The following is a 27,897-nucleotide window of genomic DNA, read 5'->3' as shown; positions in this document are numbered from 1 at the left end:
ACTAACACACAGTCAGACACTGATTACTAAACATTTCCGAGGCTGCATCCTGAATCGTGACAATGTAGGTTAGTGTGCAATTCAGGTGACAAAAAGGAGCAAAAATAACATTCTGTCAACGTGTCGTTACACGTGTATCGAAACATGTGATCATGTGTGTTTGTTTGCTTAATTACACGTGTATCTGTTACCACATGGAAGCACACAGAGACCGAGGGGAAACATCCTCCATCGTCCCCGATGCTCCGAGCAGACAGCGCGGCGGCCTAAGCCTGCAGAACGAGTGTATCATTCCGTGCCCCGTGGAACACAAATAACCTCTCTCATTTAGTCAAGACATGCACTAAACCCCCACTCATCTTCTTATCTTGTGTAATTACAAATCAGGAATGGCTTAATGTTGCAGGAGCTCCATGTTGAGTTTCTCAAAGCTGTTCTTCTTGTGTCCCAGACCGCCCTTTCATTTCACGGGGGTAAGTTACCTCGAGTCAACCCTCTACGAGTTCTACATTTGAAATCTCCTCAGGATTTTTCTTGAGCTGTATCACACATAATCTGTGCCCTTTGTACATTCTGAAATAAAGTTGTGTTATCGGGGTCAACACTGTGGCATGCGAGGATAAATGCCAGATGTTAGAAACCTAAAATTCACAACATGGAGATTTAATGTTTTTATAGGATTGAGTTATTTTTACAAGTTACAGACATTTAAATAATCTGCATAAATCCTCTGACATGTTTAGTTGCTTCTTCATAATGGGATTTCATTGACGCGTATGGCTCATTATATTCCAGTAGTTTCATAACTTAGGCTTTTTTATCTCTTGCTTTGCCACGTTCTGCCCTGACCCTCGACCTTCATATTTTATAATCTCTGTTGGTACAGTCGACGTGGCCTCTAGAGAGATGCATTCAGGTCGCCGCATTTCATGTGTAAATCATGCAAATCCTTATCTTGTCTGTGCTGTCTCATTAACACAATGTGCTGCAGTACGGCGCCACTAGCCCAGAGGTCGAACGTATTAGAGACATTACTTTCTGCGTTAGTAATGAATTGCATTATCTAATGTATGGATGTGCTATATAATGTTCTCCCCTTCACAATCTGTCAACCGTAACCCCTATTTTGATCTCTTGTATTGGGACAAGGCCTCAGGTCCCTCAATGCTCAACCAATTTAGCCTAATGGTTGTGAGATATTCTCCAGATACATCACTGTAAATGTGAATTTTGACAGCGACATCAGGTTTAATCCTCTAGTTTCCCTACTAGCTGCTTTCTAAAAGAAGTGCATAACTCAGAACACTCACAAAAGCCCCCATTCAGTTCACTGAAACTGTGATATTTTCTGCTGAAGCTATAATGTAGTGTGCTCTGCTGTTTGAAAAGACGCACTTCTGCTGATGCGTCCTTTCTGTTCTGGGCTTTAGGGCGCTGTTTGCATGCTGGTCACATATTAAATACAACAGTCTTTATACACAGGTGTGAGGCAAAAGCAGATGTTTTCCCCCCTGCACACATGCCTTATTATAAGCGCTGTTATGATTGCACTACCACTGCAATTTCACAATCAAATATCCTGAATAATGTCTCCTCCTTAAATCATAAAGACCCTTCAAAATCAAATAAACCTTGACAGAAATACTTTCACCAGCAGATACACGTGCTATGACAGAATGTGAGGCAATTCTTACTAATATTTTTTATCTACAACTGCTGACAGGTTATGTAAAGACGTCCCCTTTCATAGAGGCAGCAGCTGAAGGACAGATATTCACTTCTAATCTGCAACCTTTGATTTGTAATGCACTGTTATGTTTGCCTCATCCAGTGTTTATCTTATAAAAGCCAGGGTTTTGCAAAAAAAAAAAAGAAAGGTACACAAAAGCACAAAATGTATTTTGGTGTTTTTATGGATACTAAGCTTTTCCACAAAGCCTCTGTTTTCCAGGGAGCTTTCAGATGGTGATATCCAGGGGTATTCCACTCATCCTCAGTGCATCCAAAATCCTGGGTTGCTGGAGGTGCATTAGTTGAACAAGACATCTCCTGCTTTAAACACTAGCCTCCTTCACAAAGGCTGCTATGACCTGCATGGTGTGGTGGTCCAGAATTTCCTCTACTTCAGTCATGCAAACGGGAGGATGTACTGTATGTTGAATTGTTAGTTTAGCCAATTTAAAGTGTTGTGTGAAAGGGTCCTGTTCCCCAACACTAACAGTGATTTTGTGTCTGCTTAATTATTAATTTCAGTCTAATGTTAAGGTGTATGAATGACACAAGCTTGTTTAGTTTTTTTGTTTGTTTTATGGGTTCATAGGAGTTTTGTAGTTCTTCTGCCGAGGATGTCGGGGTAGATCAGCAGCTCAGCAGCTCAATCAAAGAGAGTGTTAGCAGGTTTGCCTCATTATGTCCTCTAACAGGGAGGGGCTTGGCATTGTTAAAGTGGACCCTATTTTCCCATGCTTTTTGTGTCTAAATGACTGGAATAGTGGAATACATCCTTGGTAGAAACGCAAGCGCAAGCCGGGCAAAGATTGTTGTGTTGGAGTACAGAAAGTGTATCTAAAAGATTTTCAATGTCAGGGCTGAACATTAAGATGATTTCTACAATGTGAATGAGGTCTTTGAATTCGAAGGCCGCCCGTATTTATTTGAGCCGGAGTATACGGATATTCAGATTTCACAACGACACTTCTCCTTGAGTGCAAGTTGGACACAATAACAAACAGACAGGATCAAGCAAAAGGTAAGAAAAAGAAGGTAATTTCTCTGTAGGGTCCTTTCCATAATGTTGTCAGACACTTATAATAACAGGCTGAGCTTGTTTCAATAAACTTTTTGTGAATGATGCCGCTTTTTTGGCACAACTCTTGCTCATCAACCTGGTTCTTCATCACCCCTTTATAAAGTTTTCTGGTGCCAAACCACCTCATCTGCCCTTTGTTACTATCTAGCTCTGCAATCAGCTTATTACCTTTGTTTTATCAGCAGTCATATTATTGTGCACATTAATGTAAAAGCCATTAACCAAATACAGCCTTTTTAATCAGGTACGCTACGTAAATCACAGACAGCCTGAGAAATAATGAAATCACATTTATGGTGCTGCCTTTTCAGATGGAACCGCACATCTGGTTACTGTGTCAGTCATCGCCTTCGACTGAAAAGCCTGATGATGTGCATCATTACACTCAGGAAACATAGTGATAAATATTTCAGTGTTTCCACAAAATGTGATTTGAGCTTACAGAAGGGTATGATCTGCCCTCAGGAATGTAGTCTCAGAGTATGGATGATTGTATTCACTCTTTTTTTTAAGGCTTTTTTTTAAACAATGAGATGAATCCACAAAAACAGTCAAGTAACATGTAACCTGAGGCATGAGCAGAAGAAATAATAAAACAAATATTAATGATTCTGTGTAACAAACCATCTGCTGGGTCAGGTTAATGAGAAATTAGCTGGGTAAGTTACTCACGGCTTCATCTAGATAAGCAAATGGGTTCCAGATAGCCGAGAATTTTTAATTGCGTTGGTTCTCAAGAACCTGAGTCTTTCCGTCTGAATGACTGAAATCATCCATCTCTGGAAGGACAGGGGAGAGGGTGATTTTCATTCCCTCTAAATGAGTCTTTTGGCGACACTCATCTCTAGCATCAAGGACTGTTGCATGGCTGTTGTAGGAAGGCGCAGAGCGGATCGTGAGCAGCCGAAGATGGCGAGTCCAGCTTCTTTTATAGTCGAATATCTTTGGCCAGAGTCCAGTAAGTGAAGGGTAGAGCGAGAAAGTGTGAGACAACGTGGCCTCTACTTGACATCTGGTGAGACAGAGGGGTAAATCTTGTGCAAATTCAGATAATTTAATGACCAGTTTCCCTTTCCAGGCCTCCCTACAAACTTAAAATCAAGATGCCTGGAGTCAAGAGGGTTATTTAAACCTGCAGTAGGCAGAATGTTTTTGGCATCATTGGCCAAAAAATCCATAATAACCTTTCAGCTTATTGTAATTCAAGTGTTCTGAGAGATAACTAAACTTCTGCACCTCCTCATGGCTCTGTTTTCAGGCTTTAAAAAAATCTAGCCCGTGACGGAAGAATTTGGCCAATCACAGGTCATTTCAGAGAGAGAGCGTTCCTATTGGCTGTGCTCTGGCTGGTGGTGCTTGGTATTTCCTCAACTGATCACAACATGGCTGCTGGGTCACAAACTTTCTCATTTTACAGCTAAACAGTACACTATAAGATGTTTCTGAAAACATTTGAGGAGACAAATAGGCATTACAGTAACAGAACATTGATTCATATTTGATCAGCGCTGCCTAGTTTGACCGTTTTATCGGAGTTCGCGAGTGATTGACAGCTGCTCAGAGACGGCAGGCTCCAGCTCGGCTCTGATTGGTTGTTTTACTCTGGTCTGTGAAATCTCATAGAGGCCATTAGGAGCACCGGAGGACACATAGGCACATGATTTTTTTCAGATTACCTGTCTCGTGCACTACTGTCAGGATATAGTGACCGTTTTATAAAAATAATCATATTTGCTCCAGTCCTACCCGCTGCAGCTTTAAGATATCACGCTTCCCTGGAAGGATTTCAAAGTTACAAATCTTGGATTGGACGTTGCCTTATTTGTAGGTATTGGAAAAAAAATGTGAATGAGGTAGCTCAGTATATTCACATTTTTAAATTGGAATGCTGCTCACTGAGTTGCCAATTTATTTGGTACACCCATATAGTCAAATTCAATCCAATATAACAGCATTGATTGATAATGATTTCCTCGTCAACCTATTTTACAAGTAAACCAGTGCCACAATTTTGGTAATCAAATTACACGGGGACATTGGGCCTTCTTCTTGTGTTGCGTGTCATGAAAACGGGTCCCTTAACTTTTAAACTTATTTTTATCTGGCACACACGCTAGTCATCTTAAAACATCTATTTTGGATTGTACATACAGAACAGGTCAATTATAGAGAACTTCTTGTTAATGCACGAGGGGATATTTGATCCCATGTTGTCCCTTAGGTCTTCACTAAAGGACGAACATATTAGTTTGTGTAGCATACTCCCATAGACAGACCCAGATAAAACAACACACACACACACACTGACACACATAGTAGAGTACATTAGAATGAATTCAAACGTCTCATTAACACACATCCTGCAGGCTGTCCTTGATTCATTATGGCATCAACAGCATATTAACACATGTCTATTGGGGGGTTATGCCATTCTAGTTTACAGGCTATAAATACACTCATGCCCTCCACAGATGAGTTATACATGACAAGTCCAAAAATACCACTCGTATCGGGAGATGAGATTAAATGGTAAGAGTGATGGACGGACAAATACATGATGAAGACACGGCCGAGAGGGAGAGAGCGAAAGGAGATAAAAGGTGGGGATTACACAAATCAACAGCAGTAAGTCAGTGGGGCAGGACAGAAGGGCGAAGGATGATGGATGATAGAGAAATGGAGGGATATAGAGAGGAAAATAACAATCTGGGAACATCTGGACATGCCGGCACAGAGATGGTGTCTTACTCTGAAAATCGTGTACTCATACAGCATACCCAACACACCAAAGAATAAATCATTTTTATTACATGAGTCAAAGAAAAGATCTGGTTTTAGTTCTCCTCCTTGCAGAACTGTACTGGATATTGTTCTCACTGTTGGCTTAAAATCTGTATCCTCAGACTTCTTGTCTAGTTCAACCTCACTAAGTGATTTCCTACATTTCCCAGAACCACTTTCACCATATCTAAGTAAACATGCCTGGACATATCCAGCCGTAGTTTATATGTAGGTGTAGACCGCAATGGTGATAGTAGAGGTGATAATGATGTTAGCCTAACAGCAAGAGTTTCCCGTTGGGAGAAAGTGAGTCTTTGTGTCCATTAATCAACATATAGAGGATTACTTCCTGTTTGACACCATTGAATGTCAGTGCAAAATGGTAAGTGGCCTTGATCTTTAGTACTGAATGGGTAACATTGTTTGTTTTTGGCACATTAATCTCTATTTCAGCTTTACAAAATGTTGTGGTAATTTACACATTTGTTTGTTTTTGATGACAATATCCCAATATTCCCTTACCGAAAAGAAGTTTATTAGTATACTTCTTTTAAACTTAAAATAAGAGAGTATACTTTTTATGTACTTATAAGAGATGAACTTAACAAAAGTATGCATAAGTTTACTGGCTCATACTGACAAGTATACAGAAAGGTCAAGTATACTTGGCTTATAGGCCTACTTGTATTTAATAAAAGTTTTCCTTGTTTTTCCAGTTTTCAGTTATTTCCGGTTTTATTTTGGTATACTCACCTTTGTCTCTCGTTTTAGATACTTCATTTCCTGCCCTTATGTGTTTCCAACACGTTCTCATCCCAACTCGTCACATAGGCTGCTAACGCTTTGTCAGACCTTTCGACGTCACTTTTCAGTCGCAGTAAACATGTGCTTAATGTTGTGAATTAAACTATTAGGTTCAGGCAACAAAACCACAACTTTCTACCCCGCTCTGATTGTTTTCACCTGTTCCTTGTTAGCCCTGCTGTCAGCCTCGCCCCTCCCTCATTCCTCTCTATATATATATTATTATTTTTTTTCATTTAACTGCCTAAATGAAATCAGGTGAGGAATCTAGAGGGGAACTGGTGGAACAACTCACAGACATCTCAAATGTGACAAGGGGCCCCAACTAGACACTGATTTTGTGTAAGAGGTCACGAGACAAAAAGCCTTACACAAGGCTTACGCATTTGCTAATAACTACAGATGTCAGATAAATGAAGTTGAGTAAAACATTTGATAATCACATGCAGTTTGGGGCAAGTCTTAGTCAAGTCAGCACACTGAAACACTGACAGCTGTTGTTGCCTGTTGGTCTGCAGTTTGCCATGTTATGATTTGAGCATATTTTTTAATGCTAAATGCAGTACCTGTGAGGGTTTCTGGACAATATTTGTCATTGTTTTGTGTTGTTAATTGATTTCCAATAATACATATATACATACATTTGCTTAACGCAAGCATATTTGCTCATTCCCATGTTGATAAGAGTATTAATACTTTATTAATTAATTGATTAATTTGTGATTAATCGTGGACAATCACAAGATAATCACAATTAAATATTTTAATTGATTGACAGCCCTACATATAATATGTTCCTCTGAAATGTAATGGACTAGACGTATAGCCTAAAGAAGCACAAAATGGCTCATAGTACCTCAAAACTGTATATAGTACAGTAAATGTACTTACTTTCCACCACTGCATGTCCAAAACATTGATCGTAGAGCCTGATATGTTTGCACAATTCATTAAACAGCCATAACACCCATGAGCAATGAGCTGTCTTACCTCAACACAAGTGTTTCTTCCTCTCGCCCACCTACCAGTACTTTGGTGTATAAAATCCAAGGCCCAGGACCATTAGCTAATAGCTAATTCTGCACTCTGAGCTAACCTGTTGTGGGTGTTTTATGATTATTCTGCCTACTCTGTTCAGCTCTGCTGCAGCAGCACCTGTGACTGGCAGACAAATCACTTTATCTGGAGAAACAGCCTCTATCATATAATTTTATACTGATATCAAATGAGAGAAATATCATAAACATCACTGGTGAGTAGCCATAAAAGATTGTATATCATTACATGATATCAATTAGTACAAAGATAATATTGGTACGTCATTAAGTATAGGAGGTGTACAGGGCAACATCTTAACTACTAAATGTAGTATTTTCATCTTATTGTAAGTTACAACACAGAGATATATTAGGAATAATATTGCTCAAAATGATAAAACGTGAACTACTGTTGTGATTTTTTTTTTCAATAGGCATACTTTTTGCAATTGCTATGCTGTGCTTATGAATAATATCACTGATTATTATTATTTGGTATTATTCTGCCCCCCTTCCGTCAGTTGGCCTGTCCCGCCTCTGCTGTTGTCACAGTTCATTTGACAATAACACAGTGTGAAAGGATCTGATTAGTACCATCAGTTCCATCACACGTAACACCACATGCATATCATTTGTAATAATAGGCGATATTCTGTCATATGCGTGTTCAAGTGTGTGCGTGTGTTTGCTGCTGACTCAAAAGACACAGATTTCCAAACTGACCAGAGATCAGCAGAGGTTCTGTAATCATTAAGCCCTAACAAACTTTCACCCTCTTTCTGTTTTGAATTCCTCTCTCGTCGTCTTTCTCCCACTTTGGTTTCAAACCTCTCACTATTCAGCTTTTTTTGCTTTACATCTTGTTTGGTCCTGTCCCGGCTCTAACAAATGTCCGGTTAATGAATTTGTTCAGTGACGGCCTTGAACGCCTGCTCTTCTCACGTTGGTACACACACACAACAACGCAAGCACACAAACACACACATACACACACACACACACACACACACACTGAACTAATTGTTTCCCTTTGGACACAAACAGAGTTCTGTTCAGATCCATCACTGAGCAGAAACAAACAGAGTTCTGACAGACACAGAGAGCTCTGTGGTACGAGGAAATGGCAGCGAAGCCAAACAGAGATTGGGTGATTGATGCGAGTGTGACATGATGGGGAGGACGGGTGAGAGACGAGCACAGCCTTTGATCTGCTCTGACCTAGAATCGAGAGCTGGGCCACACTGGTTCCTGTAGTGTCAGACTTTCAGTACAAAGATGTAGTACAACTCTTTACTCCTATACCCCCAACGCTTGTAATCTGAGCTTTGTTTTCCTACAGTACCTTATTTCATATATTTAAAGGAAAAGTTTGGCATTTTGGAAATATGCTTATCAGCTTTCTTAGAGGTGCTGGTATAGGCGGATTTTATTTCTTTTGGACAGAGCCAGACTAGCTGTTTCCCCTCGTTTCAAGTCTTTATGCTAAGCTAAACTCAGGACGCCGGCGATAACTTTATATTTCAAAGTATCCTCATACAAGAGTTCGTATATAAGTGAAGAAACGTTATTCCTAATTTTTCGTGCATTTTCCTACGAATGTCCAGCAACACGTGACGCATGTGTCAATTTCTGCTCCAGTCTTTTCAAAATATACTTCCGTCTTCACAGGATTAGGTTTAGGAAAACCTCGACTTGGTTAGGTTTAGGCAACAAAACTACTTAAGGCTAACCTTTGAGCCTCAGGTGGATGCTGTATGTATAAAAGCTCATCAGCGGATGTATTTTTTACCGTAAACTTTGTAGTTTTAAGGTGGACAACACTTTTTTGAAAATGTTTTATTCTTGTTTTATCGAGTCTGTCTTGACCTTCTCTTTTATCAGCTGGTATGGGTCGCTCACCCTCGAAAACAGAAACAGGTTGCAGGGCATAGTCAAACTGTGCAGCAAAATTGCAGCCACCACCCTTAATGACTTGACTCCCTTGTTCCAAAGTAGGACCTTGAAGAAGGCTCAGCCGGTCCTAGCTGATCCTAGCCATCCCCCGTCCAATGAGTTCAGGTTGCTCCCGTCAGGCCGCAGATACAGTCTGCCTACATGTAGGACCAGTAGGCTCAGAAATTCTTTTGTTCCAACTGCTATTGGTTACCTAAACAATGCCCTGTAATGTTGTATGTTGTAAGCTTTTGTATTTATTGCCTTTCATAGGCTATTTATTGTGTTTACTGTTTTTGTTTGATGGCTGCGTGGTACTGCTGACTGTACAACAAATTGCCCCTAGAGGATGATAAAGTTTTCCTTGACCTTGACCTAAGTTTAGAAAAAGATTGACCTGGTTAGATTTAGGTTACAAAGCTACTTAGCTAGGTTTAGGAAAAGATCGACTTGGTTACGGTTAGGTAACGAAGCTACTTAGTTAGGTTTAGGTAACAAAGCTACTTAGTTTGGTTTGAAAAAGATCGTGGTTTGGGTAAATAACACCAGAAGTGATGTAAACTTAAGTACGGAAGTTACGTGACAAAAATTACGTAGGTTATGAGTTCTTTGGTTTGGGTTAAAATAACTCCATAAGTGGCGTAACTTAAGTACGGAAGTTACGTGACAAATCAACGTTGACTTCTGGTTTTACATGGGACACAAACACCAGTCTCCTGCATGGGAGAAAGTCTGGTGTTTTTTTGACCCATCCATCCATCCCGTCCTCCTCCCTACACAATGTTTGTCACTCTTTATACTTCCTGGTTCACAATTACATAGATTACATACAAATTTATTTTGTGGGATATATACGAATTAAAGTGCATTACTTTTTGTAAGTATAGCTACGAATGGTGTATGAGAACAGCCTGCATATTTATCATGTAGACATGAGAGTGGTATCAATCTTTTCATTTAACTTGCAAGAGAGTTAGCAAACACATTTCCCAGACTTTTAAACGTTTTCTTCACCTAGATTGGCATATAATGCTTCACAAAACGCAGATCCATCAAGCAACAAGTGGGAGACATAAAACCTCGGCTCATACTGTATATAGGAAATAGTTTCATAATGGTGATGGGAAGAGTATTTCTATGCTGTAAAAGCACCAAGTCATTAACTGTGGCCTCGGGTATTATAGCAAAAAGATCCAGTACTACAAAAGAAATTCTCACTTCTCAGTAAGACTCTTAGCACCTATCGCTTCACAGATTTACTGCATTCCACCGTTTGCTCAGCTCAGTCTGCTCGTCTCCTGAAACCAAATCAAACCTCCAATAACAAAGTGTAAGCTAACAAGAACAGACAAGCTATAGTTTGCAGAGCGGTAATACTAAACGGGTATCGTAGACTGTAGCACGGAGCACAAGGTTTCACATTTCAGTGCCTGGAATAATGCTGACAACAGCATGGCATCACACGGGAGTGGACACTCCAGCAGGTTCATGGTTGAGTCAGATGAAGAGAAACAGAGCAGATGAGGTAAACAGGAGTAGTGTTTCTGGATGATGTAAACAGTGTAGTATCACTGACCCGCCTTACCAGCAGCCATGATGTCACCTTGTTTAATGTGTGATAAGACAAAAGGCCACGTGGACACTTGAGTTTGTTCTTTCTTTCTTTCTTCCTTCTTTGGTATTATGGGAATAATATTTAGCCAGACTGCACTGTTTAAAATCTGATTGCACTGTTTTTACATGGATTTTTCACATTTTTTAGGCCATATCAACATCAATTCAATGTGAAATTGTTTGCTTTCTTTTCTCTCTCTCTGTTTCTCTGTATTTCTTTAGCTTAACACTCCCTCTGTCTCACATATTCACATTAATGCATGTGGGGTTTTTTCGAAGTCCATGAGCTCCCTTTCCTAAGACATTCTGGCATGCATACATAAACCCACATGCTTATATACACTAACAGATACCTTCCACACACTGGTGCGCAAGGTAATAACTATATGCACATGCATGCACACACAGAGACAATGGTTGTCTGAGGAAGGGACAATAGTGCCTGTGTGAGTACTGCTGTGCCTGTCTCTGTGGGAGTTAAATGGATTCCAGCCAGACTCGCAGAAAGAAAGGTTTCAGAGCCGAGTCTACAATTTATATCGTCTGTTCGCGGGCCAAAACAACCCAACTTTCAAAGTCCGTTCTTGACAAACGGGGGTGAACTTTGCACGTACACTTGTAAGATAAAAGTTTTATTGAGTTATGATAACACGTACAACCGTACAGGCTATCCCTCTCTTGTTTTATATCTCCTTCTCTCTGGCTTTCTTATCTGTCTTGGAACAAGGTGCACACACACCAGGGTAATAGTTCTCACAAATGCGGAGCTCGCCATGACCTAACGCACGTACGCTTGCACGTGTGACTCAGCAGGGCAATAGCACATGAGATCATGTTAACGTGAGCACGTAGGCTACATGCTCCCTTCTGTGATTCAGTTTGTCAGCACCTATCCTCGTGTTTGTGTTGTACTATTTGAGTAGATCACCAGTTTTACATCCCATACTATTACCCAACTGTGACCATTGTTGCCAAGGTAACCTAGAACTGACTGGCCAGTCAGAAGCAGGACCTAATTACAATCTGCCACCCTCCGCTCTTTTCCATCCCTACATCCGTCCTTCTCCGTCTGCACAAACCTCTCCAATCCTTTCATCTCTCCAGGCTTGACAGAAACAAGAAAATGTGGCTTTTTTGATAGAAATGCAAGACAGAGTGCTGCTTATACTGTCTGCTCTTTCTGTCTCTCAGGCATCTGTCAATTAAATTCAGTCTGTCTGAATCCGTCTGATCCTCCCTGACCCGCAAAGACGGAGCAGGCCGATCCAGGTTCGACTGTAATAACCAGTCCAACTCTAGTGGACTGGAGTGTGCATTAAGCACACAGGGATCAGGGCTGAATTTCTGGGGAAACTGCCCTAAATACAGTTTGTCCTCTGATCATCTTTCTGCTTAATTCACACAAGCAAATGCGCAAATGCCTTCATTTTCTCCGACAGCTGTGTTAACGCTGCGCTAATGGCACGGGACCAGGATCCTTTAAGCCGTAATAGGTGTCCGTGATGTTGCTCATAAGTAGGGCTTAGCCTACTATTAGCTGTCTGAAACTATGGACAGTAAGATGTAGGTCAGGGGGCAGTCCCTTCAGATGGACACTGAAATGTTGGACATACGCCCTTTCTTTTTCATCCTATGTTTTCTTTAGCTTGTCAGACAGACAATCTGAGTGATGCCGCTCTTGTTTAGACTGCTGTGTGTCCACACATTAAGTCGCTCTCTGCACAAAAGTCAACACAAGTCCTAATAAAACATTGACAGCGCCAACAAGCACACAGACGTAGTTCAACGAGAGTCAAACAGCTCATTGCTCAACCCCGAAGCACATGAACCCCACCCAAACACTCATTAATAGACCACCCAGTCCCCAGGGACCACTATCGTCCAGAGCTGCGTGTGCTTTGGGTGTATACCTAAAAAAACAACAATGATTTCATTCACTAGACATTTTGAATTGACATCCCCCATTTTTCTAAGTTAATTTCAGCTTTCCGAACAACAGCTGCTCGTGTGCATTTTCTGTTGCCTCGCTGTCAATCATTCTGGTTCATGTGGCGGAGCGATAATTGGTGCTGTATTTGACTTCACCTAACCTCTTCAGACAAGCCAGCAGGCTATCTTAGTCCTTCCTTCGTTCAGCCCCCTCTCCTCTTTCACAGCTCTTTTTTAGTACTAGTGTTATCTTGTCACTTATTTCTCATTTCTAATCTAACATTTTTTTTTTCTCGTGTATCTCCTGAACCCAATCTGCATATTTCTACCTCATTTACTCTCTCTGATGGTATCAGACTCAGATGTTCCTCTTCTCCGCAGCCCTGTGGATCTGCGTAGTGACACGAAGCTGTTTCTGTTACCCTCCAAAATAAATTTGGCTTTATCAGGACAGAGATCGGGTTACCCCCCCTCGCCTTCACCCTCAACCTCACCCCATCCCTCTCTCGTTTCTCCTCCCTCTCTCTCTCTGTTTCTGCCTCGCTCTCTTTTTAAATCTCCCCATTTACTTGTATCTCTGGAACCATTTCCTCTTTTACCTATTTCCACCATTTTATTCCTGCCTTAAAATTCACCCTCACGCTCATTTCCTGCGTTCTCTGGTTCCCTTGTGGACTGGAGCGCAGTAAAATGAATGGCATAATTAGAATCACACACTCTTAATTGGCTCTTTCCTAGCTCCATTCATAACAACGCTATTTAAAAGCACACCCCTCTCAGGGCGCCTGCGTCTGTCACTGGAGGCAAAAGTGTGAAATTAAGCTCGCCAGAATGCAGTAAAAGCAGTGAACTCTGGACACGGTGTGTGTGTGTGTGTGTGTGTGCGTGTGTGTGTACGTGTGTGTGTGTTCCCAGTGTATGTGTGTGGAGTGCACTCATTAGCCCATGTCCTCTAATGAGAGCCACGGGTGGTTTAACACCTCGGCCCTAAAGACGGGGCCTGGCTCTGCCAGGCTGAATCCAGCCTGATTGTAATTATGGCAGTCAGTCTGACAGCCTGGTCTCCTTAAAGTTACATTCACACACAACGAAACTGCGTTGTCAATTATGTTTCGACGGAATATTTTCTCCTAGATTATGTTTGTTTTTTACGTGTCACAATTACTCATCATTAATCACAGTCTGAAGTCTGCGTAGGGAGGAGGTGGGCCATGGATGTATAAAAATAATTGGATACAGCGTTAGAGGCGTGGCCCCGTTCATTCCTGTGAAAGTTGCTCAGTGGCGCATTAAGCCAAAGTGGCTCGACTGCCGAGGGTACTAACCAGATCTTCTGGCGATCTTCCACATCCATTGGGCCCATAGAGCAGGCGCACTAGCTTTCCTTTTGCACCCCACCTCCCAGCCCTCGGTCTCGGGCTCATCCACATAAACAGCGGCACGAAAATATCTCTGGATTTGGCTATTAGTTGTAAAATGCACTAATAGCCAAATCCAGAGTTATTTCCCTTCCTACGTTAACGTGAATGAGACCCAGACCGAGGCTGGAGCAAGGGCTGGGAGGCAAAGGTCAAGGAAACGCTACTGCGCCTGCTTTATGGGCCCAATGGATGCAGAGGATTTCCGGATCATCCGGGTACTTTATCTCTCAGCAGTCAAGCCATTTTGGCATCTGGTGCCACTGAGCAACTCTCATAGGAATGAACTTTATACGTATTCTTTATACATCCATGGTTTGGCCACTATGTAAAATTTGCTTCTTGGCTTCTTCGTAGGAGCTTGAGGTGGACGGGTGGGTCAAGCTAACACAAGACTTTAACCCCGGAGGCCGCTGTTCGTGTCCCGTGGGAAACCAAATGTCAGTCTTGACTTATTTTAATTTACATCTCTATCCTAAATAACGTTACAAACATGCATATTTTAAGCCAAACCATGATGTTTTACTAAACACAACAAGTAATTTTGATGCATTTCTATTTTTTGTTTCGTTTCAATTTACAACGTTAACCACATTGTTAAAACTGCGACCAAAATCCAGGAGAAAATATGTTTCCCTCGACACATAATTGAGAATGCAGTTTAGTTGTATGGGAACGTAATTCTGTAGGAGACGGGGTTTAAGTCTGAGTAACGGTGCATAGAAAGCCCTCGCTCTGCTCCGTCCTGTTCTGTAATTAGAAATGTCAGAGCTGACCTATTGTGTATCTTTGGCCATTTCTCTTCTGTGCTTCTACAGAGACAACAGCTGGAGAGGGAATTGAACCAGCAACCCTGTTGGCAGACATTTGCAGTCAGGGAATAATCTCCGGTGCGGTCATGATGGAATGGAGGCCAGCAAAGAGGTGATGCAAAACTACAGGGATTGGTCCCACGACCATGTGTGTGAGTGTGTGCATGTGAGTGTAACAGAGAGTAGTGTGAGTACAGCCCTGAACCACAGTGAGCTAACCACAGTGAAGGACTGCAATTAAGTTTTCTTCCGAGAATAGTGAGAAAACAGTCAACTTCTACACTGACCATGAAGCTTAGACAAACACACATCGCAGTGTGTGCTGCACACACCAAGCTACACTCCTTCTCTCTTTTTATACATGACAAAACCCCACTTCAAATGTCTCTGCGAAATCTGCAATAGCAAAGGCGGTTTACCGTCGACTCGCTTATCTGCAAACATACACACCTCGCAGGATATGTCAACCTTGAGAGCGCTCGGCTTGAGAGCTTTTCCGAGCCGATCACTGATTAATTTGGCATTTGTATCATCCGCCAGGCTTACTTTAATGAAAGTTTGCTACATATTATTTCTACCGGTTTTTTTTGTATGCGGAGTGAAGGCCAGCAGTACAAATCAATTTCAAAAAGTGGACATTTTATTGAAATCCGTATCAGTGTTGCTTGGTGGATCACATGAATGCTAAATGCACCTGTGGCTCCCAATGATTTGGAAATCCTCTTAAGTCACGCAGGATAACATTAAACAGTCATATTTTTACAGTGAAGAATCATCATGTTCTTTGACACAAAAAGAGGCAGAACGGCACATTGCAAATATATAAAAGACCCATTAATAAGAAAACACACATCTTATATGCATTAAATGACATTGTATACACGACCTAAAAGACCCAAAAGTCTGAGAAAGAAAACAAGATGACCAACAGTGAACAGAGTTTGTGTTTATGAAACATGCTTGCACACACAAGCCTCAAGATAATCCATCTGATGTGATGTTGATGAGGACATAAACTAGTTTTTGTTTGCAGTAATCATTTCCAAATCTGACATCTTTCTTTGACTGATTTAGGCCAATACACTGAAATACTCCGTAGTGTTTTCATACTAAACCACTGTAGAGTGTGCTGAATGTACACACAGATTCACAAACACGCACACATCCCTGTGATAGGCATAGTCTCTGACGTTAACCCACTTAAGTGTAGTATCCAATAATGGGATTAAATCCTTTATTCCATTGACGGAGAAGAGGAGAGTAAAGAGAGGAGGGGTCCCACATGCACTGAGACGACCGTAAAATCAACCCTCTGTGACACCACGGGATTCATTCCAATGCTCGATTTCTCCTTCTCTATATCCTCTCCGGTTCAAGTTAAACCAAAAGCAGATGGGAGATTTGAGAAGTGTACAGATTAGATGACAAATATTGGGAGTTCAGAGAGATGATGCATAGTGCTTTGAAGCTCACAGTCCTTAACCTTAAGCCTGTTATAACCAGACTCACTACGCCTCCTCTTCATACCTTATCCCACCGTATAGACGTGGACACAGTAATGCGATTGGTTTTAATCGTATAAGAGTAACAATAGAGACTTTGAGGAGTTAAGTAATCCCGTCCGGTACCGTTCTTTGTGTAACCCCCTGACCTGCCCTTTAAGTGTATGCCAGCTAACCTGACCTCTGGCTGGAGGACTGTATTCCATGACATGTTTCCACTGTAGACGAGGTGTAGGTAGGCTTCAAATAGAGTTTTTTTTTTCTTTAAAGTTTCTCTAAAGTTATGTGTAAGTTCAAAATGTTACTGTAAATAAGTACAGGATATATGGATCCTATACCAGTGGATAATCATTCCATACTCAAGACTTAGGTCAGTGTTACACCCAGTGGGCAACTCTGGGGTCTGAAAAGTGAAGCCAATGTTGAAGTGCCTTAAACTTACATTCTTTCTAATAGCCATCAGGGGGCGACTCCTCTGGTTACAAAAAGAAGTCAGATTGTATAAAAATCTATGAGAAAATGACCCTACTTCTCACTTGATTTATTACCCCAGTAAACAGTGTAAACATGAGTTTGTGGTCTCAATCGCTAGTTTCAAGTCTTCTTTAATACAGCATGATGTTCAGTTAGTAAATTATGGTCCCATTTAGAGTCAAATACGATACGATAAAGCAGGGTATACTTTAGGACGTGGCATGTCCGGTGTGGGAGTTGTCCGTACTTTCATTTTAGAACTTTAACCCTTTCACAGTGTGTTTTCAGGTCATGAAAGTTAATTGTAACATTTTTGGTTGCCTAGAAAGGCCATATTCAGCATTCTTCAAAGTTTTTAAGTTTTTTAAAAAAGTTTTTTTGTTTAAGTTTCAAAGTTTTAAAGTTTAAGGTCAGTTGTACTTAGCTCCACCCTTTCGTGTCACTTCTGGTTGCAAAAACCAAGATGGCAACGGCCAAAAACCAAGATAACGATGGAACAAAAACCAAGATGGCAACGGCCAAAAACCAAGATGGTGACAGCCAAAAACCAAGATGACGATGACTAAAAACCAAGATGGTGATGGCCAAAAACCAAGATGGTGACAGACAAAAACCAAGATGACGATGACTAAAAACCAAGATGGTGACAGCCAAAAACCAAGATGATGATGACTAAAATCCAAGATGGTGACAGCCAAAAACCAAGATTGCAATGACTATAAATCAAGATGGCAATGACTGAAAACCAAGATGGTGATGGCCAAAAACCAAGATGGTGATGGCCAAAAACCAAGATGGTGATGGCCAAAAACCAAGATGGCAATGGCCAAAAAGTCAAGAGGGTGACAGCCAAAAACCAAGATGCCAACCTCAAGGCTTCAAAACGGAAATTTACAAACCAATGGGTGATGTCATGGTGACCACATCCACTTCTCATATGCAGTCTATGGATACACCCAAATCTGGGACCTGTCAGATTCTGTGATTCCATGTTTCCAAATGATGCAACCATTTTGACTGGTTTGTCCAGCGAGCCTACACCGATCAAAGCCAAATATGACCAAAAACGTTTTCATTTTGACTGCACGCACCCATCCCCATCCAATTTTGATTTAGCTTCGAGTTCACTTCCAGTCTTACTGTCTTTGTCAAAATCAAGTATAATCAAGGGACATGTAATCTGCAAAATTTATTGCATCACATTCATTTTTGAGGCTGCGCATCATGCCACAGTGACTCAAACGTCTTGGTCGTGAGCCTATTCCCTCTCTGACAGTCCTATGAAAGCCCACATCAGAAAAGAACATTTTATGTGAATGAGTAGTGTCCCCGATGAAAAGGCGTCTCCAAAATAACCTCCCTCTCCTTGCATCTGAATGATCTGAATAACATCCTTCTTCAGATCCCCATGAGCCTCTTTCTTTCAATGTGGATCAATGTGTGTTTGTGCGCGTGTCTAACTGAATCAGGGTATTTTATTCCATTAGTCCACTCTGGTAGAGGACACCATCTGTTAGCTGTTAAGAGCTTGGGAGGAGACCACCGCCCCAACTGAACTTTCGCTCACTGCCTGTTTTAACTCTCCCAATAACCTCCAAAATGTGACCTGACCTCCCCTGAACCCATCACCTGCTGTCACCAGAAAACTGGACTCACAACCTGTCCACACTGGATGATTTCAGTGCTGCGCGTCCATAAATCACTCCAGTGAATACCTGTGTGTGTGGATGACCCTCAGCTGATCAGGTTTGGCAACACTGTGAAAGATCCCATAGGAACATGTTGTGTTTGTATCCCTCTTCCAAGGATAAACCACGATAACCTCCTGGCATGTGTGTGTGTTTGTTTGTGTGTGGTCTGGTTTATAGCTCCTGTGAGGACTGATCTAATGAGGACATTTTGGTTTATAAGGACATTTTGGCGAGTCCCCTTACTAATTTATGTGGTTACTATCTAAGATAAGTGCTTGAGTATGGTTGTGGCCAGATTTTAGTGTAGCTGTACTGGTTGTTTTATTTTAACCTTCATTCACTGGATCAATTCCTGAGATCCGAGGCCACGGCAACATCACGTGAAGATTCCAACAGGGCGATCAAGTTGTGAACAAAACCACAAACTTTAAAAAACAACAACAACCTGGAAGCCATTATTTAAATCTTTAACCGTCTCTCAATTGTAAATGGACATTAGCTTGTGCTGATCTCCTGTATTAACTTCAACCTTCCCTTCTTACACAAGTGCGCTTTGATTGTTTTCTCTGAGCATTGAGAGATTTTAAATGTAACTGAGCTTTTGGGTGTGTTAACTTTCACTCAATCTCGGAAGCCACCGGCTATCGGTCTGACGGATAAGCCTCTGGGGGCAAGGGGCTGTATTTCCAAAGCAGAGTGCTTCTGATACCGAAACCTTCTTTATATGAATGCAGAATCTGTTTATAGAGATTAGCCTTTCACCTCAAAAAATATATGGTTTAGATAACACGGCAAATCTTCACCATCTGACGCAGGGTCAGGATTTTATAAATACTGAGGTCATGAGTGCAACTTTCCTCCAGTAGAACTACATAGGAAACCAAACAGTATTGTCTAATATGTGTGTTAATGTAGGATGTAAAGTTGTCTTTGTGTAATTAAACTGCCCACATTTCCAGAAACATTATAAAGGAAATCATCTTTGTCTCCTCAGTAGCAGCTTTGGCCCTGGGCTGGTCATTAATGTTGTATTATTAATGTGTATAAACTAATATGTTAACCAACAGGATTGATTATAAAGATAAAGGCCATATTTTAAAACGAAATTTGATTTTCCTGTAAGACCTAAGTTCTCATTATAGTATAGAAGAAAACAATGTGTGTGTACATTTGTATTTGTGGTATAGTGTGATAGCTGGATTTGATACTGCTGCCGCCCACTTGTGTCATTTAGGAGACCCCGGTTTAGGAGATCACCATGGTGACCACTCTTTGCCAAGAGGTGCACACACACACAAACCAATACACATCGTCCTGTTTGACTAGAGAGCACATCAATTATTAATGCACTGTGCTCACTAAAATCATTTCCAGTCTCTCATTAGACAATCTCTTCAAGGATCACATCTGTGCTCCCGTTCTGAGTGACTCCTCTTTGTGCTCTGATCTTTATCTGCGTTTGCACAATGTGATCTTATAGGGATCCTTTTACAGAATATGTGAAACTACAGAAACCTGTGACAAAAAAACACTGCATAGAAAATCTAGCACACGGAAGAGCATAATAAATCTAGATGTGTGGCTGAGTGGCTGAGTGGATGAGTGTGGGTGGATGTGCCAGTGTTATATTGGAAGTTGTAATTACATCTACAGGTGTTTTTCATTATGCCACGCTGCTGCTCAACAGGAGAAAATAAGAGATGCAGAGATGATTTTTTGGATAAAGACAGTAATTGATTCAGTGTGCATGTGTGCGTGTGTGTGTGTGTGTGTGTGTGTGTGTAATCTCCTGGGTTGAGTGTGTTTACGAGTAGAAGGGAACAGGGACAGCCCCCTGACACGGCGAGCGCCAGACTGAGCGTTCTTGATAATTAAGCGACTGTGCGATTATGCAATGAGCGTGACCGTGCCAATGATAGACAAAGAAAGAACAGGGAGACAGAACAGGAGGCACAGAGAACAGCATGACTGGGATGGATGAAAAGAAAAGAAAAGAAACACCACTGAGAGAAGAAGACCTATTGCAGAGAAGGATTTAAAGATAAAGTTGAGTTGCTTTGCTGAAACTTTTATGTATGTTGGGATTTATGCTACCAGTAAGCATGCGGTAAACTATATTTGGAGGGGGTCAGCCAATGTGTGTATGCATTTAGAGAATGCTCAAGTATCCATGACACACATACATGCACTTTGCCCTTGCACCTGTAACATTGTAACCTTAGCAGACGGTGTGTGTTTATGTGTGTGTGAGTGAGGACATAGACTTGGTTAGCAGCAGGCTATTAACTTCTTGCCTTCTCTAACTTGTTGATCCTTTGGGCCTATCCATTGACACATTCAGCATAGCACGCATGTTATGAGTCTAAGGGTCACTTCACCAGAAAGAAAATAGATAAATCATATTGCTTAATCACTGATCTATTGATATGTTTTGCTCTAACATTTGCAGCTACATTGCCATTTGTGTGAAATCGTGGCTTTCCAAAGGATTTTACAACACGGATGCAGAGATTTGCTTCCATTCAGCCACACGGACATTAGTGAAGCAGGCACTGATGTTTGGCTTGCAGTTGGCTTTCCCATTCAGAGGAGTTACATGAAGGTTTCTTTATGGCCTGTCCTTTCTGCACAGAGGCATTGTCCTGACCTGTCCCCTAAATCTTGCCACACATTTGGAAACACACTGTCTAAAATATCCTTGCTTGCTGCGGCATTTAGATTTCCCTTAAAGGAACAGTGTGAAACATTTCAGGGGATCGATTAGCAGATACGGAATATAATATAATATTCCTAACTATGTTTTCATTAGTATATAATCACCTGAAACTAAGAATTGTTGTGTTTTTGTAAGCTTAGAATGAGTCCTTCATATCTACATAGTAGTCTGCTGTTGCTCCACCATGTTTCTCGCCCAGTAGCCCACAAAAGTAGTGTTATTATGTAAGGATGGCCTCTGAGCGAGGCGAACGTCATTACCACGGTTTTGCACTCGGCGGCTCACGTTAACGCAGTCTTGGAAAGGAAGGAATGAGCAGAGGGGTACTCAGTTGGTTGCAATCTGCAACCACACCACTATCTGTCACCAAATCCTAAACACTATCTCTTTAATAACAACTCTACTGTCCAAGGCCAAACCATTAAAGGAGTAGTTCGGCATTTTTTTTAGAAATATGCTTTCTTGTGGAGCATTAAAAGAAACAATACCATCCTTAAAGGTTCTCTGTGGAGTTTTTTTGCGCTATGGAGCTGTTCTTCTATGAATGGCTTTGTTTATCTTGTGCACACACGAATGTTTGACACAATCAATACACAATGGTGTCACCCTATTCCACTGATCAACAGGTGGCGGTAACATGCCAAGATAAGCTGCAATGCACCAGCAAAGGCAGCGAAGAAGAAGACTGTTAGCTAGTAAACGTGGATTTAAACAATTCGGGATTTAAAATACTTTTAAAATGGGCTTTGCAAATGCTCACTAAACAGTCACTCATACTGGGATGTTATAGTGTACTCATGCACTACTTTACATCTCTAAAACCCTGCAGCAGCTTTTTCTGAATTAAGCATTCCTCAGGTGTCCCCAGGTAATAGCAATAATGAGACACTGGCCCAAGAAATAAAGTGAAATCGTACTATTACCAAAAAGCAATATGCATGACAAAGCTATTGTCCTCTATTGCAGTGATGAAATGTTACTTTCAGAACGACTTATTTTGATTTCAGTTTGCCAAAATTAAACTACAGGAAGATCACGACTCAATCACTTTATATTCAAACGCAGAGCAAATTCCTCATGAACTTACATCCCTCCTCGGCTACAGTCTGATCAATTCTATTGTTGGCTTTCTGAAAGAAGGGCATGAGCGATGCATATCATCACCATAACAGAGCGATCTACCGCCGGGAGACAAGCAAGCATCTCTTTCTTACTCAAACGCTGACATGAGCACATGTACCCACACACACATGCTGCACACATGTAGACACAGTCATGCTCATACTGTACTGCATGTACACACAATTATGCACACATGTACCCAACAGCCGTGCATGCACACACACACAAAACCACCCACGCACACCCTTGGAAGAAGCCACTCACACTTCGCCCCCATAGAGTACATGTCAGTCCATCTGGGATCATTAACACTATGTTAATGAATATAGGGCTGGGGCCAGGAGCATGTGAGGAGAGGAGAGAGATACAGAAATAAGAGATGGAGAAAGAGAGAGAGAGATAAAGAGGACAGAAGGTGGGAGGATGGAGGAGGATAATGGATTCTCTCCTAACAAATGCACTGCCCGAGGTACTTGTAGGGGGGGAAGAAAACAGGGATAAGAAAAGATTGAAAGTGAGGGGAGGAGGGGGAGGCAGCAAGAAGAAAACCGGACCACACCAAGATGGGCGAAGTAGGGAGCAATAGAGCATAAAAGAGAGTAAAGGGGAGACGCTCAAGAGCTAGTCAATGTGCAAAGAAAACAAGAGAAAGTAAAGAGAAATCAGGCAGATATGCACCCAGTATGTTGGCCAGGGGCTGATGGAGGCTCTGTGGAAATAACTGAACAGATGAACAGAAGAAAGGGAAGGAAGGAAAGACAGCAGAGACAACAGATGAGCCGAGAGAACATGCAGGCAGGGCGACAGACAAGGAGATACAGTATAACAAATGATGGCGGAGGCAATGCAAGATGAGGAGAGCGTGGTTAAATATTTCACCGGGTTTTGTTTGTGCTTTTGTGTGCGTGGGCATTGGAGTGAGAGTCCCTGGGAGACAGAAAGGAGGACAGAGCGGCAGGGGAAGGGGAGCGAACGAGTGAAGTGTGCCTGTTGACTGGGCGAGTTAATGATTCCTGCGCTCTGAATAGTGAGACACTGTTAGTCCAGGAGGGAGGGAGGAGGCTCATTTACCCCCTACTGACACACACATGCAACATTGTTTTACTCTGTTTGTATGTGCGTCCTTGGCTAGTTTCGATACCCTGTCGGTGTTGCACGTTTGGAAACAGCTCAGCCTCCGTGGCAACTTTCCAGAAGATGCTCAGAGCCGAAAACACCACCACTATTTGCCCCCCAACTGGGCTAAATCTAGACACATGGAGCGCTATTAAGCCGAAGTGTGCTACCCCTGTGTTCGAATGGGGGGCGACCACCTGTATGCAGATGAATGGGTGTGAATAGGGGCCAGGAGACATGCCTTTGTGGTTGCCAGAGAAGGAGCAGCTTGCCGGAGTGTGCCGCTATGAGCCAGAGGGCCGAGGACCCGCAGGAGGCCGGGGATAAAGGGACAGAGGGCAGCAGGGTGACAAGCTGTCCGTGTGTAGATGAAACAATGCCAAGTGTTAACAAGACTAAGCTAGCGGTAATGACAGGGGTTGGCTGAACAAAGGGCAACTATTTGAAATGCAATGTGAGTCAATAAGGGGCATATTACAGTGATTTAGCCCCTTTAAGCCCCTTTATACCCTTTTCATTGTATCATAATGTTGATCTTTCCTATGACCTTTTTTTTCCAATAACAGCGAAGGTTATTCTCAGAGGGAGAGGCGAGGAAGGAGAGGCACAAATGGCACATCAGCAGCTGAGGCTGGAGGGCACGACGAGTGATGACGTGATAAGGTCAGGACAAAAAAAAAAAAGAAGCAGAAATGTATTCAACAGAATAACATCTAATGCAGCAACAATAGAGAGAGAGCAGCACTCCCACACACAGCAATAAAAACCTGTACAAGCACATGCATGTGTTTGGGCAGATGTGTTCATAAGCACACCTGAAACGCTATACTATTCTCTACCATCCCTGTCTGGAACATTGTTATGTTTCAGTGTGGCTGACGCCCAGTGTGTTTCTTTTATCTGTAACATAATACTTCTCAAAGTTTCATCCTGCCTCTCTTTGATTTATTCTCTCGTCTCTATTAAACACTTATTTTTCTGTGTGTGTGTCTCACGGAAACCCTCTTCAAATCTCGAGACAGAGATCCCTGACCAGCTCTGATCCCCGCCTGAGGCCGACAGGATGAGTGGAAAGGAAGGCTGGAAATTTAATAGGCTGAGGGGACTCAGTCTTTTTTTTTTTCTAAATATCTGTCTCCCACATATCCTTATAACCTCTCTTATCAAAACATTTATTCTAGCTGGGCTGATGCTTTTCTTCTTTCTCTGGCGGCATCTGTTTTTGTTTTGTGTATCTCTTCACTCCCTAAAACTCTTCCTCCCTCTGATAGAAAATACATTTGGTTGAGATAGTATGAAAGAGAAAATCATGTACAGGTAGCACCGCACGCTCTGTGTTTTCTTCCACTTAATTACGCAAGTTGCGTAATTGTGGGATTTACGTAGCATGTTGAAAGACTCATAGCAGATACTGCAAACGCCCGGAGACAAATCCCTAGGAAATAAACAAGGTGGTTTCCGTTTGCTGAGAGGTTTTGTATAGCTGTCAGGACTTCCCCAGACTTCCTTTAATCCACTTTTAGAGCTGTCGAGCTTTCCACCGTCTCTTTTTCTGCGAGTTTCTTTTTTTGAGCCATCAAGTTTTCTCTGCTTTACTGTCATTCGCAGAAGAAGCCCTGCATGGTCTTCCCTGTGTGTGTGTGTGTGTGTGTGTGTGTGTGTGTGTGTGTGTGTGTGTGTGTGTGTGTGTGTATCTGTGTGTGCCTGTACGGGCTGTGGGAGGATTATAATAGTCTCAGTGTTTGTGTGTGCTTTCTCTCTGTGTGTTTGTGTACATGTGTAGAGTATGCATACATGGGAGATCCCAGCCATCTGACTCTTGGCTGCAGCAGCAGCAGAGAGGAGGTGTATTTGTGGGTTGTGAATTTCTAAATATGTGTTTCACGATTGGTTATGCGTTACATACATTCGTGTATCATGAGGAGGTCCCGTGTTTGAGCAGCGGAAGTCTCTGAAAGTCAGTCCTAGTGTTGTGTGTGTGAGTGAGAACTGGGTTCCTGTTGCTGATCGTCTAGTTTTGGAGCTGCTGAAAAAGTAGTGAGTCATTCCTAAGAAGAAATCAATACATGTGTTTAGAGCAGTTCCCGGTGAGCTAAGTGGAAGAAGGTGTATTACAGGAATAGCAGCTTGTACATATGAAATCATCCAGGTGTTTTGCATAAAAATAATTTATCATGAACTGGACTTGTACCCATTATTATTTATCACGCACTAGTTCACTTCCTCAACCCTCTTCCTCCTCCTTTTCCCCTCATTTTTTGGGAGACATTATAGAACGGAAAAGCACCTTCAGCCGTGATTAACCCCCCACTGCCTACGGGATATACAGTCAGAGTGTGTGTTGTGATCCTCTCACAGTGCCAGGACGTGTGTCTGCCTGCCCAGCCAAGCCTAGGGACAGTCAGACACACAGTGTGTCTACACATAGAAATACACACACACACACAAACACACGCACACACACACACACACACACACACTGCCCCCTCCTGTTTCCCCTGCAGCTCTGGAGCTCTGAACCAGCTAACCCAGGCTGGGCTCCATCCCTGCCCGAGGGAGGCCCTCTCCTGCTGGGGCCACAGTCCCGTTGACACCCTCCTATAGTCTGGACTTTATCCACTCCATCTGTGAGCTTGTTTTCTAAAGTTACCTGTCTGGGGACGTGGCTAAGCAAAGACCACAAGATTAGACCCGCTGATAAGACGGTAATAATTCTTTACTATCTGACAAAACGTAATCAGTACACCCAGCGTGCCTAGACAACAACAGCCTGCAAGAGCACACACACACACCTCTCCGCAGAGGGTTCTCAAATGATCCGAACACAACCACTGGGACAACCTCTGCCAAAATCTCGTCAGTATATAATATATTAAAGTGACCTGTCTCTGCAGCGTCAGTGCAGCAACAGATTTACAGCTCATTTCAGTCCATAACATACTGTGTAAAACAATGCAGTTTAGCACAATACAAGTTGACAGACTTGTATTACAACACATAATAACAACCCAATAAGTCAGCACAATGCAGTTGCAACATATAGTACGTAACACTACCCGACAGCAACAGATTACAAAACACAACTCCAACAACAGACACCAACAGAACACAACGGCGGCAGGCCTCAAATTAACTATTAAAATAAATTATCAATTTTTTAGCGGTAGAAAGTACAAAGTATATTTACTCAAGAACTACAGGCTACTTATGAACAATTTTGAGGTACTTTACTTGAGTATTTCCATTTCATGCTACTTTATACTTCTACTCAACTAAATTTCAGAGGGAAATATTGTACTTTTTACTCAACTACATTTATTTAAAAGCTTTACTAGTTACTTTCATATGGAGATTTTACATTAGACACATATGATCAGTTTATGAAATGATGCATTATTATAGATTAAACTACCCAAAAGTATACAAAGCAGTTAAAATTAGCATTAAAATTAAATTTATGCTTACTGTACATGTTAATGCATCAATAATTATGATCCAATAACATTATATTATAACATTGACAGAGGCATAATGATACTACTACTACTACTACTAATAATAATAATAATAATAATAATAATAATAATTTAGTACATTTTAATACATATACATTTAGTTAAAAATAGTCTATTACAAGTCCTGCACTCAAAAACAGTGCAGGACTTGTAATAGACTATTTTGTAAAGTGTGGAATTTCTTTTTTTACTTAAGTTAATTTTCAGAATATACTTCTATCACCTCTGCCATTTTTATAATATCATTTATTTATTTTTTATTTTTAGATGTTCTTATGCCTGTCTTGTATGGTAGCTACATATTACTTTATATTCTCAATATTGTATTGATTTTATTTATTTTAACATCTTATTCTAACATCTAAAAAACAACCTGTTGACAGCTGGCTTGACATGATTCTAATTAAGTCGCTCATAAATCTTAAAATAGCCCAATGTCCTATATGTATTTCAGTAGTTGTTGTTTTTTCATTATTATTATTATTTATCGACGTTTTCACTTTTTCTTGTTAATCATTCCTTATCTTAACACTCTAATAGTCCACATTTTTTTATATTTTTTTTTATTTAAGGTTAAAGGAATACATACTTGTAAAGGGACATACAGACAGCAACAGCAACATAT

The 27,897-nt window shown here is 41.5% G+C and overlaps 1 long non-coding RNA gene across 1 annotated transcript; it reads left to right on the top strand.

The window, feature by feature from the left end:
- Positions 1-5,838: 5,838 nt before the first annotated feature.
- On the top strand, positions 5,839-27,303 carry LOC119497141. The gene is made up of 3 exons (XR_005208876.1): positions 5,839-5,972; positions 15,143-15,248; positions 24,324-27,303. It is a non-coding gene; the product is annotated as an uncharacterized LOC119497141 (long non-coding RNA).
- Positions 27,304-27,897: the final 594 nt, after the last annotated feature.

The sequence above is a fragment of the Sebastes umbrosus genome, chromosome 11, assembly GCF_015220745.1.
Source record: "Sebastes umbrosus isolate fSebUmb1 chromosome 11, fSebUmb1.pri, whole genome shotgun sequence".
In the NCBI taxonomy this organism is placed as follows: domain Eukaryota; kingdom Metazoa; phylum Chordata; class Actinopteri; order Perciformes; family Sebastidae; genus Sebastes; species Sebastes umbrosus.
Note: the sequence above shows the minus strand (reverse complement) of the source record. Positions and strands in the feature narration are given on the sequence as shown.